This window comes from Poecilia reticulata, linkage group LG19, assembly GCF_000633615.1.
Source record: "Poecilia reticulata strain Guanapo linkage group LG19, Guppy_female_1.0+MT, whole genome shotgun sequence".
NCBI lineage: Eukaryota > Metazoa > Chordata > Actinopteri > Cyprinodontiformes > Poeciliidae > Poecilia > Poecilia reticulata.
Genome location: NC_024349.1, coordinates 15,797,259 through 15,809,913, shown reverse-complemented (window position 1 = coordinate 15,809,913; position 12,655 = coordinate 15,797,259). Strand labels below are relative to the sequence as shown.

The 12,655-nt window shown below is 39.1% G+C and overlaps 1 non-coding gene across 1 annotated transcript; it reads left to right on the top strand.

Moving 5' to 3' along the window:
* Nucleotides 1-93: 93 nt before the first annotated feature.
* On the top strand, nt 94-164 carry trnag-ccc (transfer RNA glycine (anticodon CCC)). Its single transcript has one exon. It is a non-coding gene; the product is annotated as a tRNA-Gly (tRNA).
* The last annotated feature ends 12,491 nt before the right edge of the window (nt 165-12,655 follow it).

Genomic DNA, 12,655 nt, shown 5'->3' with positions numbered 1-12,655 from the left:
TAAGAGTTTTATATATATTCATATATAAAACTCATAATTACTCGGATGTAGCTATGTATCGAATTATCACAGCGTCTACGCTAAAGCGTGTCAGCGCCGCTGGTGTAGTGGTATCATGCAAGATTCCCATTCTTGCGACCCGGGTTCGATTCCCGGGCGGCGCACGTCTTTTTCTTTTTTATTGCGGGGGATCATTGCACATCAAAGCTTAAGGATAAGATTACAGGGTAATTGCAAGATACAAAGAAGAGCTTAATTTATTTTGGATTGAGATACACAATTAATAGGCTATTTAAATTTTTGAGGATATGTTTTATTAAGTTCTCAGTCGATCCTAAAATGTTACTAAACCTCAGATCTAAAATAAACAAACATCAGATCTGAATTATTAAAAAGTTTTAAAAAATAGGGTTTTAGCTAGCATATGGATGAGCATAGGACTAATGTTTTTTGCAAGAAAGAATAAACAGTTCTAAAATTTAAAAATAAAATTTTCCAAACCTATATTCCAGTGCTTCCTTGCCATCTCAAGTAAATGTGGAAGAAAAGACAAGCATTCTCAGGTTCGAATGTGATTTATTAACATTTGATTTGTTCTAATTGGAGTGCTTCATTTATTTACAGCAAGAATGTGTAATGAAGTTTAAAAACAGTCAGTGATTCAGAGAGAAGGCAGCAGGTGAAGAAGAAAAGTCCTCGTCATTCTTCAACATGGATGGTCATCGTTGCAGTGGTAACATGCAAGATACCTTGCAAATATTTCCAGTTAAAAGCCAAACATGCATCAGGATTACTGGATATTAATATATCACATATTGAACTCTTTTGAGCACTCTATGCTCCCTGTTCAAGTTTGTGCAACCAAGGTATTTTCTTTTCTGAACATGCTGTGTCTTTGAATTCACACTAGAGGTCAGCATTGTATTATGTGTTTGGTAGCTGCAAAACAAATTCCAACAATGTTTTTTGTCTTCACTCTTAGATTGATTTGGCTGTATGTTTTTATTACAAAAACAGCACATACAAACCAACAGGTGACGCCCTGGAGCACACCGTATACACCATACACCAACCATAAAAGATAGTCCCTGTTGCTCAAGGTGGTCCCTGATCTCATACCCTTTGAGGTACCTAAATGTGGGCAGGGAACCAATCGTGGTGGGCCCGCAGCCTCAAAGCGTGAACCCACACACTGATATTTATCCAGACTTTCTGAAAAGACACAGCTCATTTTTCCTCTGTTTGACATTAAATAAGACTAAGCTATTATTGTTTCAGGTCAGTTAGGACTGCAAAAATAGTCTCTTTTTGCTAGATGTCAGAACAATGACAGATATTTTTGTACTGTATTCAAAATCAGAAGTTTACATACACTACTATACCTTTAACTAAGTAGGTGTAGCCCAAATGATGATGTCTTGGTTTTGCAATGAGTCTGAGAGATAACTCCATAGCATTGAGTTAAATACGGACAACCCGATCAGTGTTTCTTAACCTGGGTTCGATCGAACCCCAGGGGTTCGATGAGTCGGTCTCAGGGGTTCGGCGTATGGAGTTAGATTTGTTTCACAATTATTCACTCAAAAAAAAAAATTACACTCAACCAAAAAAAAGAGATTCAATCAAAAATAAAAATCTTCTCAAACAAAAAAAAAGTCATAAAAACTATTTAATCATAAACATATTTTTAAACATTTTTAAAGTTTTTTTTTTTTGATTGAATGTCTTTTTTTTGGTTGAGTGTATTTTTTTTTTTTTGATTGAATCTCTTTTTTTTTGGCTGAGTGTAATTTTTTTTGATTGAATAATTGTGAAACAAATCTAACTCCATATCGGCGGAGCCTCTGCCGCGGAGGTAAAGACACACTTGTGTAAAGTCGTGATGACGCGCCGCTTTGCCATCACTTGCTGCAGAAGATCACGTTACATTGCTTAGCCAATCAGTGCTGCGGAGGAGCCCTGATTGAAGGAGCTCCACTCTCAGCATGGATTTGAACTTGTGTCTTTATTTACTTCAGCAAAGCTCACAGTTTTGACCAAATTCTGTAGCTTTCGGTGCACTTCTAAATCTGCTCCTTAGTCGCATTTTTTCGAGGTTGCTGCTGCCTCTAGTGTCATGGGGGTGGTAACACAGCTAATATAATTACATTACTAAATCAGAATACCACAAGGTCTTTATTATTTATTATTAATTTTTCATTATCTTAAGAATGTAGAGCTAATTAAATGATCTAAACAAGACCTTAAAGTGGTTCCAGTTTCTCTCGATGGCCAACCTGTTGAAACTGTGGCAAATTTTAAATACCTTGGGTCGTTCCTGGACAGTCAGCTCAACTTTGCTGAAAACACTGACTATATTTTGAAGAACTGTTCTCAGAGACTCTTCCTTTTAAGAAGAGTTAGTGATCTTGGGGTGACCTCTATGTCTTGAATTTGGGGGGGAAAAAATCATATTATATTTATCACTACAGAAAGGTTCAGTGAATGCGCATATGAAACTGGTGGGTTCGGTACCTCAAAAAAGGTTAAGAACCACTGGTTTAGATGTAACCACCATCATGCTGCTCCTATGTGTAATATGAAAGAAAAAAACCCCCAAAGAAATCAACCAAGATATCAGAAAGAGAACTGTGGACTTTCATAGGTCAGGTTCATCGTACAGTTGAGGAGGGAGACAGGCTATGTGTATAAAAAAATTAAAGTGTTTTTGGTGTGAAATGTACCAAGTCAGAACAAAACAATAAATAGTGTGAAGATGCTGGCTGAGGGTCATTAGTGTCATTTTCTACTGAAACAAATCCTGAACAGAGAAGAGCTGAAATCCCACTCAGAGAGGAAGAAGCCGTGACTCCGAACATCATTCTACCAGGAGAAGGAACGGACCAACATTTCAGCAAACGTCCCCGAAACATTTGGATCATGTTATGCAATTTAAAAGACAAGACTAAAAACTACAAATAAACACAGGAATTTATATATATATATATATATATATATATATATATACATTGAAAAGATCTGGGTTACGCCTCTGTTTTGCTATTTCAGCTTCTGTGGCTTTCGTGAAGTTTGTCACCAGAAGGAGCAGGTTTTGCCTCATCCGGGGACCTTCCACCCAACCACCTGCCCTCAGGACCCTCATGCCTCCAGGGCATCATTAGGAGTGACGAGGCTAAGGATCAGGGAGGGGAGGTCCTCTGCTTTGACAGCCACAGCAGCACAACAATGGGGGGGCTTGTGGATATCAAAGCATAGTGAGGTGGAGCACTGACTCCACTTTTGGATTCTGTTCATTCACAACCACGCCAAAGCTAATTTGATTTTGTCTGTAGAAAACTGAGAATGGAGAATCTTTTATTTTTTCCCCTGTGGTGGTGAGAAGTAGTTAGACAATACAACCCCCACCCCCTCCCCCCTACTGCATCCCAAAGCTTGGTTTAGCTTCACCATGCAGCACCCCCTCCCCACCGCGCCATTGTTTCATCAGGTATGGAGCCTCTTGTCTGGGACTAACGCAGCTGCAGGGGTTTTCAAAAGCGTAAAATCAAAGTTAAAAAGGGGAAAGTCTTCATGGAGGAATGCTCTTAGACTTTCAGAAGGCTCTTTTAGGGTTTGCAGTGTGGAGGAGGGTGCATCCAGGTTTATTTATGCGTGAGGAGAAGCTTTAAAGAAATGACGGTTGACCCCCTTGCGGTCTTCCAAGTGTAGGAGGTGGGGTGAGGACCCGGGTTTCGAACTTCGATCCATTTGGATCTCCATAACCAAAGGCTCACGTTTGCATCATGGTTCAATTGTCAAAATAATTCATCAGTTTTTGTCATGCCGCGTCAGCAGCATCTTTGAGCTGCCGGCTGAATCTGAACTGGTGCGATCTTTCCAGGCCAGGTCAGCCCTACTCCAGTCACGCCGCAGAACGGGATTAACCATTTGCATGGAATTCAGACGTGCAGGCCGAACCTGCCCCGAAGCCATTTGGATATCACACCGTTAACCACGTCTAATGATCTGAGAATCAGATGCAAAGGTTCAAAAGATATGCAAATAAAGGCACTCTCGTGGGAAGCTGAGTCATTAAAAGAGAAAATGTGCAGTCATGTATTTTTCTGCCACTAAACTGAATTCAGTTTAGCTTAATCATGTAGCCACAAATTACAGCATGGCAAAAGATCTGTCACTTTTCAGACAGATCCAGTACAGTCCAGTCATATGATCACATTCAGATCCGTTTAGATCCTAATTATAATGCAGTACAGTCAGAATAAGCTGATCATCAAATACTCAACAAATGGCACATTTAAAACAACAGCAGTTGACCAAAGCGCTTCAGTTTACATCAACCATCCCAACATAAAACAAAGATTCAAACAATACAAATAAAACAGTAAAAACTCATGTTACGTAGGAATTGATTTCAAACATTTATTTTTAAGCAGTCTAAAGACTGCTCACATTTGAATTTTTTTTTACAGCAGCACCAGATCAATGAGAATGATTTTCAGATACAGAAATGTCCTGTTATGGTCTACACACAAACGAAACTTTGCAAAAGTAGTTGCAACCAGGTTCTCAGTACATATTGTATTCAATAAAAGGACAGAGATTTAATTTGGCATTTCTGATATTTTATTGGCAAAGTAATAAACCCAATTACATTTTCTAAGATGCTGTATATCGGATTTTTTTTATTCGCTGTAACCCACAATCATAAAAAAAAAAAATTCCAAAAAATATATAAAAATATTTCCCCTTTGTGTAATCACTCCACTGAAACCAATAAATGTTTAGTTTATTTCTTATTTATTACGAACTACAGTGCTTGTATATTGTAAGAACAAAAGTCAAGCCTTGGCAGAATAGCAACACCAGCACCAGGGACAAGCAGCTCCATTTCAGAACCACTTTAAAAGTCAAGCCTTGCTGGGCGGCATCTCTCCGAGTGCTCAGTAAGGCGTGCATCAGAAAACCAAATCCATATGCCTTTCTGACCACATTTGCAGATAGAAATCATGAGCGAAAGTAAACACAGCCACAAAAAGGGGAGGCAATTAACAGGAACACCATTACTGAGATAAATCGCTGATTATCATCCACATCAAGCCAGGCCGAGCAGATAAGAGGGTATCTGATTGCGCATCGACTGCGTCTTGGCTTTACCGCTGCAGCAGGAGGATTCTTCGTTTTCTGGAATTGGACCTCAAGGAGATCAGGGGGGCTCCTTGATTGAGCTCCAAAGAGCTAAGTGAAACCACTGTGACCACACATGAGGAAGATGTACAAGACCCCTGCTTCCCACCAGCTTCTGTGAGACGATTGGTACTCACAGATAGCGCCACAGATGGGTGGAATTAGTCGTTTGCTCGCTTTTCCCACAAATGTTCTCGTTACTTTGCTTCAACCATGACTACATGTTGTATGTAGATAGAAGACAACTGAGTTGCTAAGTTGAGGGAAAAAAAGTCTTCACACCAAGTAATACAGTTCAAGTTAATTTTGATGCAGGATCGCAGGGTGGCTGGTTTTCTTCTAAGATGTCAAATTTTCTGTGGACAAAACGCCTGAAAGTTTTTCACGTTTTTAACTTTACTGCCTTAACATTGGTTTAGTTTGTGTCATAATATTACGTCTTTTCTTTTACAAATCATCTAGTTGTACTGAAATATTTTCCATTTCTCAACATGGCACTTTATTTTTATCATGATTGAAAAGCTAAAATACGCTGGACAAAGAAGGAAAAAAAAATACTCCCAAACTATTTCATAGTTTGTATGCAATAATCACATACGCAAAGTTATTTGGAATATTTTTATACAGACTAACACAAAGCAGTGTGTTAATCTGGAGTGGAAGCTCTTGTATGTGCTGTTTAAGACTGCCAGTTTGCTGCAGATACAGAAAAATTTGTATCCACCGTCATCAGGCCATGTTTGCTAGTCTTCGTGTTCATGGCAGGTTCTGTGGTGAGGAAGGAGCTGTAATGTTGCAGAGGGAAAAGGGAAGGATGATTGACAGAAGTTCGACTTTTTCCCAGATTATCTCTCTCATATTACACTATCAGGACATTGTGAGAGTTTTAACGAACATGTAAAAAACAATTTAAAAACCCTCCATAGCAGCTTAGCTTTAACCCTCAGATGTAAAATGATCGAAGTCTCCTTCTTCTTCTTGTTTAATGGCGGTTGGCAAGCAACTTAAAGGTGTGCAATACCGCCACCTACTGGTATGGAGTGTGGATCAGAATGCAACTTATACAATCTCTTCCCCCTCCCCCCCAAAAAAAATATAATAATAAAAAACCGTATATCCTTTCTATCAGTTTAGTTTTCTCGACGTCTCCTTTAGAGCGCCAACCAAACAAAAGGCGCTGATTAGCCACAGGTGCGTGGAAGCAGCAGGTGGATCAGCTCTCCAGCAAAGATCCTCTGAAAGTGAGATCACACTCTCATGGGTTCTGACATACTGGTTGTTGAAACCATTAATTTTCCTTCCACTTGACAACTATGCACCGCCTTTTGTTGGTTTATTGCATTTTGTACAACCCCAATAAAGCACACAGATGTTTGAGGTCATGATGTGGAATATCTGGAAGAGTTCAAATATTGATAATATTTCAGGGTGCTGCAGTTGCTAAACCACACAGTCTAAGGCTTATGAAGGATGTAAACAAAGTTAGAAGTGCTGCTGTGGCATGCATAAAGCTAAGGTTGGATGTTTCTGCATATTTATTCACAGGCAGCTCTGATTTATAGCTGTCGCTCTGTGGGAACCCCCTAATACTGTTTAACTGACATCTCACTCTTCACTACGTTCACGTTAACAGACTGATCCTAAGACGTTAGCTCACAATCAGTATCCAAAAAATCCATAGTCATTTGACTCTAATCAACAAATTAAACATTGGAACATTTATTCTTTATAATCTGTCTGATTGTTGCATTTTTGAGGTTTTCATGACATGTCAGTGTGAATGCACTTGAGTTATTGAGCTATTAAACCAGAGAGTCGGCTGCCGCAGACTGACCTATGGTCTGAATGGCCCCAACAGTCCACACAAAGCTGTCCCAGACACATGTAGGCGACAGAGTTAAGTGTCATAATTTCACTATTTTCTCAGACATAAATACACAGACTCGAGAGTCAAAAGGTCAGCTGCATAAAACTTCCTTATTCAGAGGTCAGGGGAAGATGGAGGAGGAGGTAGGGCTGGCACTTTGGAACAACAACCCCATTCAAACGGGAAAAGCTGCTTCCTGCCTCAAAGTGAACAGAAAATTAATTGTAAAGCAGGACCAAAGAGGCCTGCGTGCGTGACAGAGGAAGAAGAAAACATTTCAGACTCCAGAGTTGCATCAGAAAATTACAAGGTTCCGTGTTACTTGATGTTCCCAAGCAAGCCATTTTCCATGTTGTTATTTAAAGCTCCATCATGAAACTGCAAGAAAAACGTAGTATCATTGTTTCTTTCTTAGTTTGACTTTTGAGCTGGCAGACAGCAGCTTACTCAAGTCGAATGCAGAGACTTTGCTCTTCTGTAGATCCTGACACCTGGAGAGGTCTCACTTTCTTAAAAAATGACATTACTCAAGTTCATCTGAAAAAAAACTGAGATATAATACGCATATTGTCTGCATATAACTACAGCCTGGAGAGGATAGCACTGGAAAGTCAAGATGCAGCTTGAACCAGTGAAAAAGGCCTGGACTGTTGGGCCCAAGTTATATTTTATGGAGCAGGTTACAGAGGACAAGCACATCCCACTGGCCAATCACAAACCACACAACGATTTTAGTACATGCAAGCACTAATCTAATCACTTAAGGATTATTCCAACCGTTCACTTAGTTCTAAAGTAGCATATCACAATCAATGTCCAGAAAATTATTTGACATGTATTCACAGGAAATGAAACCTGAAGTCAACATCTTAACACTTCAGGTTTATGAACATCGCATGTTTTAACAATCTTTGGAGCGTCAGAGAAGTAAAATGTGAGCATGTGAGTGAAAAAGTTCATTTCTCGGGGTTCATCTCACAACATGAATTGTGGGTTTTCATCAGCTGTAAACCATAAAATATAGTTTCAATGTCTACAATGAATCTTCATAATGACTTTCACTTTTGCAAACAAATACAAGTGTCAGAGATACTCTTATTTACTAAAGAGCACCTGTATGAGGGAAGAAAGAAGTTTGTACAAAAGCACACACTTTACAGCAGCTTCTCCAGGTGAATTCTGATTTGAGTTGTTTAGCATTTCCCCAAAATTAATTGGTGATAATCAGCACAGAAAAGCTGATTATCACTTTTCTTGCAGCTGCAACGGGAAACACAAAAGAACAGGAGGTTATCTGTTCACTCTAACAAATTGCTTCAACTTGTTCAGTTCCAACGGTATCACTTAGTGTGTCCATTTTCACTTAACTTTGTCTGTATTTTAACTCAACTACCCTGTCCTTCTCAAACACCGAACCGCAGACACAACAAAAACTACCTTCCAGACAGAGTAGCCTGTCTGCTGTTTTTACAGTAAATATTCTGTCTATGTGTGCTTGACCTGATCTCAGGACGAACCGAGGAAAACCAACAGGTGTCCTAGTTTTGGATATCTCACAGCTCAGCGGGGAACTCAGTTTGTTGTCACAAGTGCTGGGAGACAACACTGATTCCTGCCTTTTATGGGTTTCTTTTCATTGAATGTCAAGTGCAACAGCTTTTTAAAAATTTTTTTTCTTCTCCTTATATCAGTGGGATAACCAATATCAGCAGCAGATGTTTTGGATGTTTTCTAAGCACCGTTTAGGTACTGCTGGAGGACGGAGGCCATCAGAGGATTAGCTACAATTTAATTTCTGTAGCGATTTATTAATTTGAATTCATGTTTAGTTAAACTCATGTAACTTGAGATTTGACTAAGATTTAAAGGAATGCTCTTATGAAGTTGCATATATCTTAAATAATAATAATAAAAAAACACTTCTTTACCCCTTAGTGAGACATTTATGCTAAGATAGAAATTATTTTTTATTATAAGTCCAATATACCGATGCAGAATAATTTTTGTTTCTTGTAATGACTTTTTTTGGATTTATGTTTTTCGTTTGTTTTCAAAAACAAAAACTTGTATAAGATGTTCATTATATATATATATAAAAAAAAGCTTCACTGGCTATAAAACTGCTGATCAACACCACTTTAACGATAACTAGATAGACCCTAAAAAAAGTACTTTCACAAAGGATTGCATAATACAATGGCATTGTCATTGGTGAAAGCTGTGTACTCCCCTCTTTTTCCCTCCACAATCCATTGAGTCCCGCAGCTTCTCGTCCTCCCCTCCCCCAGAGTACAGCTGTGAAAACAGCCCATATTACTGCCATAATTGTTTCCATGTGTGGCCCGTTATTTCAATGTGCCAAGCTGGACGAGTCAGAAATCGAGTCTGTTGCTGTAAAAGCGCAAATATTTCCTGGCTACCGAGTTCAATAAATTCTGACGCTTCAGATCAGTTATTGGCAGCTGATTTCAACTTTCTAATGTGTAAAGCAAACAGTCTGATTAGAAAAGCTGTGAGAAGGAAAACGACTCGTCACACTTGGGTCTGCTGTGGTTCACACTTCCATATTGTTGCTCCTCATTATGCTGCAATAAAACACAGTGATAAATCCGTTTGGCTGACAGGTCCTACTTGCATTTTGCAAAATGTGAAACAGTTGCTGATGTTGCGATTTGACAGCTTGATATAAATCAACAGGTTTATCAAAGATAAGCGTGTCTCCAAATTACTGCCTCAGGTTTTGCTCTTTCTTTTGCATACATATTTGAATTACACATGGATGTTTCTTTGGTCTTTGCGTTAATTAGAAAAAATTGATTCAGCGCTGCGACTTTACGCCTCCGTTCTAATGTACGAAGTTTCATGCAGTGGCTTGCAGAAAGAAATCATACCTCTGGAAGTTTTTCACATCTTGTCATGTAACAACTTTGTTTGGTCTATTTTAAAGTGAGTTTATTTGACAGGCAAGACCATAAATAATTTATGCTTACTAAAATTGTTTTACAAATCACCCCTTGTGCTAAATAAAATTAAGTGGACTAGATTTCCTTAAATGTATACGTAAAAAAAGAAGCATCAAAAGTTCAAAGAAACTTTTCTCAGTTTTTCATGCAGATGTTAGTCAATTTTCCTGCCATCTGCTTGAAAAGAACGACTTTAGAAATGTACATTAGACATTGTAAAATGACCACAGTATCATTCAAAAGTAGAAATATGCTCTGAACTTTCAAACACCCCAGTAACTGTAACAGATTTTATTAGATTTGTTGTGATAGACCCTAGACCCATAGGCAAGATGGTGGCCCACAAAAAATATTCAGAGATGGAATTGGTTTATATCAAAGCAGAATAACGTGTTAAAATGGCCCAGTCCAAGTTCACACCTTAATCCAATTGAGAATTTGTGCTAAGACCTGAAAATTGTTGTTCAGGTGCCGTCAATGCAATCTGACAGAGTTTGGGATATTTTGGTAATGATGAAGTGGTAGAAATATGCTATACTGGGTCAAAATATGTTTAAAATCCACAGAAAATCCATTGTTGTGTTTCCTAAGAGTGCCGACTCTCAAACAGAATCTGACGAGTACCACAAGTCTGAATATTTACGGCTCCTTTCTCAGAAAATCTGCAAATGGCAAGATCAAGAATGTAACCGATCCTTTCGCAGCTGCAGCTTTTAACAGTTATTGCTTCAGTAAAAGGTGTTCTGCTCAGGCGTTTGGGTTACTGTTCTGTTTTTCTTCAACAATAAAAGCACAAAGTGAGAGTGACATTGCCGGAGTTGTCTTACTCACACAATACCTCATGTGCTTCAGGCCAACGTGAGTGTGTGTTGGTTAGTGTTGTCAGATGGTTAAAATTCCTCTCAGAGGCTGTGAAAAAAAAAGGAGCTTTACATGTTGAGAAGTTCCAGCAGAAGGAAATAAACAAAAGGAAAAGCCATAGAATAAGCCTTATGAGATATAAATAACAAGGACTATTTTAGTCGCCACTTTTCCACTCGACGACTGAGGTCATATTGGCAATAAATGAATAAATTATAAAAGAAAGTCACAAAAATAGAAGCTTCAAACTGGAAAAAACACACATGGGAAATAAGAGTCAAAAATTCAAAAGAACTACATTCAAGCTCATTAGGCTTTTAAGAAAATCTTTTTAGTGAGCGAAAATAATATTTGCAGTCAAGCTGTCTTCTTTCACCTAAAACCCTAAAACCCATAAACGAAAACAAAGTGTAAAAAAAATCCATCCATCCATTTTCTTGCACCCTTGTCCCTCAGTGTGGTTGGGAGGGTTGCTGGTGCCTATCTCCAGCTAGCGTACCGGGCAAGAGGCGGGGGTCACCCTGGACAGGTTGCCAGTCTGTCGCAGGGCAACACAGAGACACACAGGACACACAACCATGCACACACACTCACACATAGGGGCAATTTGAAGAGGCCAATTAACCTGACAGTCATGTTTTTGGACTGTGGGAGGAAACCGGAGTACCCGGAGAAAACCCACGCATGCACAGGGAGAACATGCAAACTCCATGCAGAAAGACCGGGGCCGGGAATCGAACCCAGAACCTTCTTGCTGCAAGGCAACCAACTGCTCCACTGTGCAGGCCGTGTAAGAAAAATATCTATATTAATAGTTTAGTGAAAATGTAATAATGTTTAACCTCATAAATTGATATATATATATATATATATATATATATCAATTACAATTTTTGTTCCAAAACCAATTTCTATGTGTGCTTGAGATCATTTTCCTGCTGGATTACTTAGTCATGTCTAAATTGTATCATCCTGCAGTTGTTTGGAGGTGAAGTTGGAGAACTTTATAGGCTGCAATAAAACTTATTGCAATGCACCACTGGCTACAAAACAAACCTTTAATAACCTGAAAAAAAAAATTGCAGCTCAAATCCACCCAAAAACGCAAAAGCTGATTGAGCACAAATATCAAGTGAGCACCGTTTGAAAGGAAGGACCCAAATATCTTGGTCTGCCTGGAGACTACGCAACAAGGCAAATGCTGCTGGAACCACAACTTAAGTTTGATCAGCGGAATCATAGCTGATATTTGGAAACCAAGTGGAGAAGTTCTTAAATCTCTGTTTTGCACACACATGCTGTTTACATGGATGCTGATGACCTCCCCTATTATTACTAATCTGAAAGCAAACCACAAATCCCGACAGTGAGTGTAATGTTTTGAAAAAGGGTTGAGTCACAGTAAGACCATTTTTTGAACTGCTCTCCATGGCTGATTAAAGCAAGCTAGTGACCTGCGATCGCAGCTCCAGCTGGCACGGCCTTTATAAACAACCAGCCTCATTAAAAAGGGAACCTGTGATTTTCGAAACTGTAACAGTGGCAAACATCCCAAGGCTGGTTAGAGCGAAAGTGCAGGCCCGAATTGACAAATCAAGTGCTGCGCATGGCTTCACTGTGCTGCGAAAAGTTCTCCAGAGATGTCATGATAGCTACGGATCCAAGCGGCTGAAGTTTTTCTCCAAACATCCTTCTGCACGCTTCATATTGGACAGGTTTCCTCTCACTTTGAGTGTTTATCTCAGGCATGGTTTTTCTCAGAAGTGGTACAAAGATGTGA